At 45.1% G+C, this 7875-nt stretch overlaps 1 protein-coding gene across 1 annotated transcript in view; it reads right to left on the reverse strand.

Annotated features, from left to right (window-relative positions):
- pick1 (protein interacting with prkca 1) overlaps nucleotides 1-7065 on the reverse strand; it is a 47695-nt gene extending 40630 nt beyond the window's left edge. The window contains exon 1 of the mRNA XM_068019963.1: nucleotides 6998-7065. The gene's annotated coding sequence lies outside the window, so the exon portion shown is untranslated. The remainder of the gene's footprint in view (nucleotides 1-6997) is intronic.
- Between the last annotated feature and the right edge of the window lie 810 nt (nucleotides 7066-7875).

The raw sequence follows: 7875 nt of genomic DNA on the forward strand, positions 1-7875 counted from the left end.
AAGGTGCCACATCAAAGGTTATTGCAGAAAATAAAAGCTCATGGTGTAGAGGAAACATATTGGCATGGATAGAAGATTGGCTAGCTAACAGGAAACAGAGAGTACACATAAATGGGTAATTTTCTGGTTGGCAAGATGTAACGAGTGGTGTGCCACAGGGATCTGGGGTTTCAACTTTTTACAATTTATATAAATGACTTGGATGAAGGGACCAAAGGTATGGTTGCTAAATTTGCTGATGGCACAAAGATAGGTAGGAAAATAACTTGTGAAGAGGCCATAAGGGAGCTACAAAGGGATATAGATAGGTTAAGTGAGTGGGCAAAGACCTGGCAAATGGAGTATAATGTGGGAAAGAGGGAAATTGTCCACTTTGGCAGGAAGAATTTAAAAAAAGACATATTATCTAAATGGTGAGATTGCAGAGCTCTGAGGTGCAGAGGGATCTGGGTGTCCTAGTACATGAATCACAAAAGGTTAGTATGCAGGTACAGTAAGTAATTAGGAAAGCTAATATAATGTTATTGTTTATTGCGAGGGGAATTGAATACAAAAGTAGGGAGGTTATGCTTCAGCTACACAGGACATTGTTGAGACCACATCTGGAGTACTGTGTACAGTACTGGTCTCCTTATTTAAGGAAGGATGTAAATGAGTTGGAGGCAGTTCAGAGAAGGTTTACTAGACTAATACCTGGAATGGGCGGCTGTCTTACAAGGTTAGATTAGACAGGCTAGGCTTGTATCCACTGGAATTTAGAAGAGTAAGAGGCAACTTGATTAAAACATATAAGATCCTGAGGGGTCGTGACAGGGTGGATGTGGAAAGGATGTTTCCCCTTGTGGGAGAATCTAGAACAAGGGGTCACTGTTTAGAAATAAAAGGTCACCCGTTTAAGACAGAGATGAAGAGAATTTTTTTCTCTCAGAGGGTCATGAGTCTTTGGAATTCTCTTCCCCAAAAGGCAGTGGAAGCAGAGTCTTTGAATATTTTTAAGGCAGAGGTAGATAGATTCTTGATAAGCAAGGGGGTGGAAAGTTATCAGGGGTAGGTGGAAATGTGGAGTAATCAGTTCAGCCATGAACTTATTGAATGGCAGAGCAGGCTCGAAGGGCCGAGTGGCCTACTCCTGCTCCTAATTCGTATGTTTCTAATTCGTATGTTTGTATGTAATGGTGCATCAGTGGATAAGGTCAAATCAGGGAAAAATGGTAAAAAGTTAAAATTAAAGGCGCTTTATCCGAATGCACGAAACATTCATAGCAAGACGCACCAGTCAATGGCACAAATAGAGATAAATAAATGGGTTTGATCTAGTAGCCATTACAGATACATGATTTCATGGTAACTAAAGTTGGGAACTAAATATTCCAGGGTAAAGACAGACAAAATGGAAAAAGAGGACAGGATAGCCCTGATAATAAAGGATGACATAAGGATAGTGGTAACAAAGGATCCTGGCTTGGAAGAGCTAGAAATAGAATCAGTATGGTTGCAAATAAGAAATAACATGGATTAGAGAATGCTGGTGGGAGTAGTTTATAAGCTCACTAGCAATATTTTCCTGTTGGACAGAATATTAATCAAGAAATAAGAGGAACTTGTAACAAAGACATTGCCATAATCATGGGGACATTAATCCTCATACAGACTGGACAAATCAAATCGGCAAAAGTAGTTTGGAGGATGAATTCATGGAATGCATTCCAGACATAAGAAAATAAGAAATAGAAGCAGGAATAGACCATTTGGCCCTTCGAGACTGCTCCATCATTCAATATGATCATGGCTGATTTTCCGCCTCTACTCCACTTTCCTGCCTGCTCCCCATATCCCCTGATTCCCTGAGAAACCAAAAATCTGTCAATCCCAGCCTTAAATGTATTCGACAATGAAGCATCCACAACCCTCTGGAGTACAGAATTCCAAAGATTTACGACCCTCTGAGTGAAAAACTTTTGCCTCATTTAGTCTTAAATGATCAGTTCCTTATCCAGAGGCTGTGTCCCCGTGTTCCAAATTCCCCAGCCAGGGTAAACAACCTCTCGGTGTCTACTCTGTCAAGGCCCTTCAGAATCTTTTATGTTTCAGTAACAGAACCTCTTGTTCTAAGTTCCTGAGAATATAGACCCAATTTACTCAGTCTGTCATCAAAGGACAACCCTCTCATCCCAGGAACCAATCTAGTGAACTTGCACTTCTTAGAACAGTACGTTGTGGAACCAACCAGGGAAGAGGCTATTTTAGATCTTATTTTAAGGTTAATTAGTAACCTCATCGTAAGAAAGAGTGAACTTAATATGGTAGAATTTCACACTACAGAGTAACGTACCTAAGTCTGAAACCAGAGTATTGAATTTAAATAAAGCCACAATAGACAGCAAAGTACATTACATGATGGGATGCCGCAAATGTTGTTACACTCAGTATAGACAGTACCTTAACACTGCAATAAGTTAATATAGTATCTATTCATCGCACTGGGGCAAAATTTCACTGGATCAACATTCTCACCAAATACTAAAGCAATCCATAAAGCAAACAAAGAGGCATGGAGTGTGAAACATCCGATAGAAGGAGAAATGTAGATGGAGAGGGTAACAATTAGGAAGGGATTGATAGGCATGGAGAAAGAGGTAATCGCTGGTAATCTCTCTTCATCTTTATCTCTCTCTTCCCCTCTCTGTTACTCACTTTCCAAGTCTATCTCACCGCTTTTCTCTTTCTATCTCCCTCTGTATACTCCCTATCTTAATCTCTTCCTTTTTCTCTGTGGATGGGGAGTGGGAGAAAGAGGGTCAGAGACAGGGTGTCGCAGGTAGTGAGAGATGTGGAGAAACAGACAGAGGTTGAGTAAGGGTGGCATTAGTAGTTGGAGCTTTACTCTGTATCTAACCCGTGCTGCCGTATTGATAACCTAGACCTTGGTGTACAGGGCACAATTTCAAAATCTGTAGACGATATGAAACTTGGAAGCATTGTGAACTGTGAGAATAGTGTAGAACTTCAAAAGGACATAGAGACGCTTATGGAAGATGAAGTTCAATGAGGAGAAATGGGAAGTGATTCGTTTTGGTAGGAAGAACATGGAGAGATAATATAGAATAAAGGGTACAATTCTAAAGTGGGTGCAGGAGCAGAGGGACCTGGGTATATATGTGCATAAGTCAGTGAAGGTGGCAGGGCAGGTTGAGAGAGTTAATAAAGCATACAGTATCCTGGGCTTTATTTATAGGGGCATAGAGTACAAGAACAAGGAGGTTATGTTGAACTTGTATAAGACACTAGTTCGGCCTCAGCTGGAGTATTGCGTCCAGTTCCGGAAGCCGCATTTAAGGAAAGACGTGAGAGCATTGGACAGAGTGCAGAAAAGATTGGTTCCAGGGATGAGGAATTTCAGTTATGGAGATAGATTGGAGAAGTTAGTATTGTTTTCCTTGGAGAAGAGAAGGCTGAGAGGTGATTTGATAGAGGTATTCAAAAGCATGAGGGGTCTGGACAGAGTAGATAGAAAGAAACTGTTCCCACTCGTGAAAGGATCAAGAACGAGAGGGCACAGATTTAAAGTAACTGGCAAAAGAAGTAAAGGTGACATGAGGAAAAACTTTTTCACGTAGCGAGTGGTTAGGATCTGGAATTCACTGCCAGAGAGTGCGGTGGAGGCAGGTTCAATCGAGACATTCAAAAGGGAATAGTTACCTGAAAAAGAAGAACGTGCAGAGTTATGGGGAGAAGGTTGGGGATTGGCACTAGGTGAACTGCTCATTCAGAGAGCCGGTGCAGACACGATGGACCGAATGGCCTCCTTCTGTGCTGTAACAATTCTATGATATGAGGGTGAGTTGGCAAAGGTAGATTAGGAAATTAGATTAAAAGGTTTGATGATATGTGAGCAATGGTGAACGTTTAAAGAAATATTTCACAATTCTCAATGAATCTACATTCTATTGAGAAATAAACTCCATGGCAAAGAGATCCATTCATGGCTATCTAAAGAGGTTAAGCATATTTTTAGATGAAAAGAGAAAGCTTATAATATTACCAAGAAAAGCAGCAAGCCTGAGAATTGGGAGTTTTAGAAACCAGTAAAGGAGGATCAAAAAATTGATAAAGAGGGTGAAAACAGAATCAGTAAACTAGCCAGAAATATAAAACCATCCACAAGTATGTAAAAAGGAAGAGAGTAGCAAAAGTAAATGTGGGTTCCTTAGCGGCTGATACAAGAGAAATTATAATGGGGAGTAAGGAAATGGCGGAGATGTCAAATACACATTCGCGGTGAAGACACCAGAAACATAGCAGGAACAGTTGGGAGCCAAGAGTCTAATGAGAGTGAGAAACTTAAATGATTTAATATTAGCAAAGAAAAAGTACTAACAAATTAATGGGACTGAAAGCTGACAAATCCCCTGGACCTGACGGCTTTAAAAGGGATAGTGGCTGCACTGGCTGTAATAGAAACATAGAAAATAGGAGGAGTAGGCCATTCGGCCATTCTCCGCCATTCAAAAAAGATCATGGCTGATCGTCTAATTCCATATATGTCAGCAAATGTAACACTGCTATTCAAGAAAGGAGAGAGGAAGCAAGGAACGATAGGCCAGTTAGCCTGACATCAGTCTCCAGGAAAATGCTGGACTCCATTTTTAAGGAAGTGGCAACAGAACATTTAGAAAATCATGATATGATTAGGCAGAGTCCACATGGTTTTATGAAAGGGAAATTCTACTAGAGCTTATTGAGGATGTAACTAACAGGGTAGATAAAGGGGAGCCAGTGGATGTTGTGTATTCGGATTTTCAAAAGGCACTCAGTAAGGTGTCACTCAAAAGGTTGTTGTCATGTGGTTAGGGGTAATATATTAGCAAGGACAGAAGTTTGGTTAAAGAACAGAAAACAGACAGAAGGAATTTAATGGGTCATTTTCAGTTTGTCCACAAGGATCTGTGCTGGGGCCTCAGCTATATACAATCCATCTAATCAAGTTTGCTGACAATACAAAGCTAGGTGGGAATGCAGGCTATGAGGAGGACACAAGAGTCTGCAGGTTAGACAGGTTAAGTGAGTGGGCAAGAATGTGGCAGGTAGAGTATAATATGGGGAAAGTGTGAGATTCTTCACTTTGGTAGGAAGAGCAGAAAATAGAATTTTTTTAAATGGTGAGAGGCTATTCAATGTTGGTGTTCAGAGGGATTTGGATATCCTTGTATCAGAAACACAGGAAATTAACATGCAGGTACAGCAAGCAATTCGGAGGGTAAATGATATATGTTGGCCTTTATTGCTAGGGGATTGGTGTACAAGGATAAGGAAGTTTTGCTGCAATTGTACAGAGCCTTGCTGAGGCCACATCAGGATTACTGTGTACAGTTTTAATCTTCATTTCTAAGGAAGGATATATTTGCCTAAGAGGGGGTGCAACAAAGATTCAATAGAGAGGGCTGTCTATGAGAAGAGATTGAATAGAATGGGCCTATACTCTGGAGTTTAGAAGAATAAGAGGTGAGGAAGTGGAGTTAGGGTCGAGGAACAGCCATGATCCTATTAAATGAAGGGCCCATTTCGTCTACTCCTGCTCCTATTCCTTATGATTTTATGTTCGAATATATGAACAGGATCTTAAAGTAAGGACAGGATCCCAAACACTTCCCAGGAGATCCCAAACCCCTCCCCTCAGATCCCAAACCCCTTCCCGGGAGATCACAATCTCCCTCACCCCTCAGATCCCAATCCATCTCCCCTCAGATCCCAATCCATCTCCCCTCAGATCACAATCTCCCTCACCATTCAGATCCCAATCCATCTCCCCTCAGATCCCAATCTCCCTCCCCTCAGATCCCAATCCATCTCCCCTCAGATCCCAATCCATCTCCCCTCAGATCCCAATCCATCTCCCCTCAGATCCCAATCTCCCTCCCCTCAGATCCCAATCCACCTCCCCTCAGATCCCAATCTCCCTCCCCTCAGATCCCAATCCATCTCCCCTCAGATCCCAATACCCCTCCCCTCAGATCCCAATCCATCTCCCCTCAGATCCCAATCTCCCTCCCCTCAGATCCCAAATCCCTTCCCGGGAGATCCCAATCTCCCTCCCCTCAGAACCCAAATCCCTTCCCGGGAGATCCCAATCTCCCTCCCCTCAGAACCCAAATCCCTCCCCGGGAGATCCCAATCTCCCTCACCCCTCAGATCCCAATCCATCTCCCCTCAGATCCCAATCCATCTCCCCTCAGATCCCAATCTCCCTCCCCTCAGATCCCAATCCATCTCCCCTCAGATCCCAATCTCCCTCCCCTCAGATCCCAATCCATCTCCCCTCAGATCCCAATCTCCCTCCCCTCAGATCCCAATCCATCTCCCCTCAGATCCCAATCCATCTCCCCTCAGATCCCAATCTCCCTCCCCTCAGATCCCAATCCATCTCCCCTCAGATCCCAATCCATCTCCCCTCAGATCCCAATCTCCCTCCCCTCAGATCCCAATCCATCTCCCCTCAGATCCCAATCCATCTCCCCTCAGATCCCAATCTCCCTCCCCTCAGATCCCAATCCATCTCCCCTCAGATCCCAATCTCCCTCCCCTCAGATCCCAATCCATCTCCCCTCAGATCCCAATCCATCTCCCCTCAGATCCCAAATCCCTCCCCGGGAGATCCCAATCTCCCTCCCCTCAGATCCCAATCCATCTCCCCTCAGATCCCAATCTCCCTCCCCTCAGATCCCAATCCATCTCCCCTCAGATCCCAATCTCCCTCCCCTCAGATCCCAATCCATCTCCCCTCAGATCCCAATCTCCCTCCCCTCAGATCCCAATCCATCTCCCCGGGAGATCCCAATCTCCCTCCCCTCAGATCCCAATCCATCTCCCCTCAGATCCCAATCTCCCTCCCCTCAGATCCCAATCCATCTCCCCTCAGATCCCAAATCCCTCCCCGGGAGATCCCAATCTCCCTCCCCTCAGATCCCAATCCATCTCCCCTCAGATCCCGGTTTTTCACCTTATTCCTGACGCTGTTTCTGTTTTTGAATGACGTCACCTCCGATGCACTTTATTTGTTCACATCCTCTTCCGGAGGACTAACCCGGAATTAATTTTCCGCCCGAACGATGAAAACACCAGCACTTAACCGGAAATTAAAGTCCCGAGTGGCCGCTCCACCCGCATGCGCCTTCGGCAATGAGGCTATTTCCATTGCTTTACCGCCATGTTTAGTACAGGCAGAGCTTTCTCCCGCCAAACCCAACAACAAACCCCAATTCAACCCAGTCTCAAAACTCAAACCCAACCCCTAACCCAGCCTCAATCCTCAGCCCCACCCAATCCTCACCTCCACCCCCCGAAACCCAGCCTCAATCCTCACCTCCACACCAAACCCAGCCTCAATCCTCACCTCCACCCCTAAACCCAGCCTCAATCCTCACCTCCACCCCAAACCCAGCCTCAATCCTCACCTCCACCCCAAACCCAGCCTCAATCCTCACTTCCACACCAAACCCAGCCTCAATCCTCACCTCCACCCCTAAACCCAGCCTCAATCCTCACCTCCACCCCAAACCCAACCTCAATCCTCAGCTCCACCCCCTAAACCCAGCCTCAATCCTCACTTCCACACCAAACCCAGCCTCAATCCTCACCTCCACCCCAAACCCAGCCTCAATCCTCACCTCCACCCCTAAACCCAGCCTCAATCCTCACCTCCACCCCTAAACCCAGCCTCAATCCTCACCACCCCAAACCCAACCTCAATCCTCACCACCCCAAACCCAACCTCAATCCTCAGCCCCACCCAATCCTAGCCTCAATCCTCACCTCCACCCCTAAACCCAGCCTCAATCCTCACCTCCACCCCTAAACCCAGCCTCCATCCTCACCTCC

The sequence above is a fragment of the Heterodontus francisci genome, chromosome 41 (genome assembly GCF_036365525.1).
Source record: "Heterodontus francisci isolate sHetFra1 chromosome 41, sHetFra1.hap1, whole genome shotgun sequence".
Taxonomy (NCBI): Eukaryota; Metazoa; Chordata; class Chondrichthyes; order Heterodontiformes; family Heterodontidae; genus Heterodontus; species Heterodontus francisci.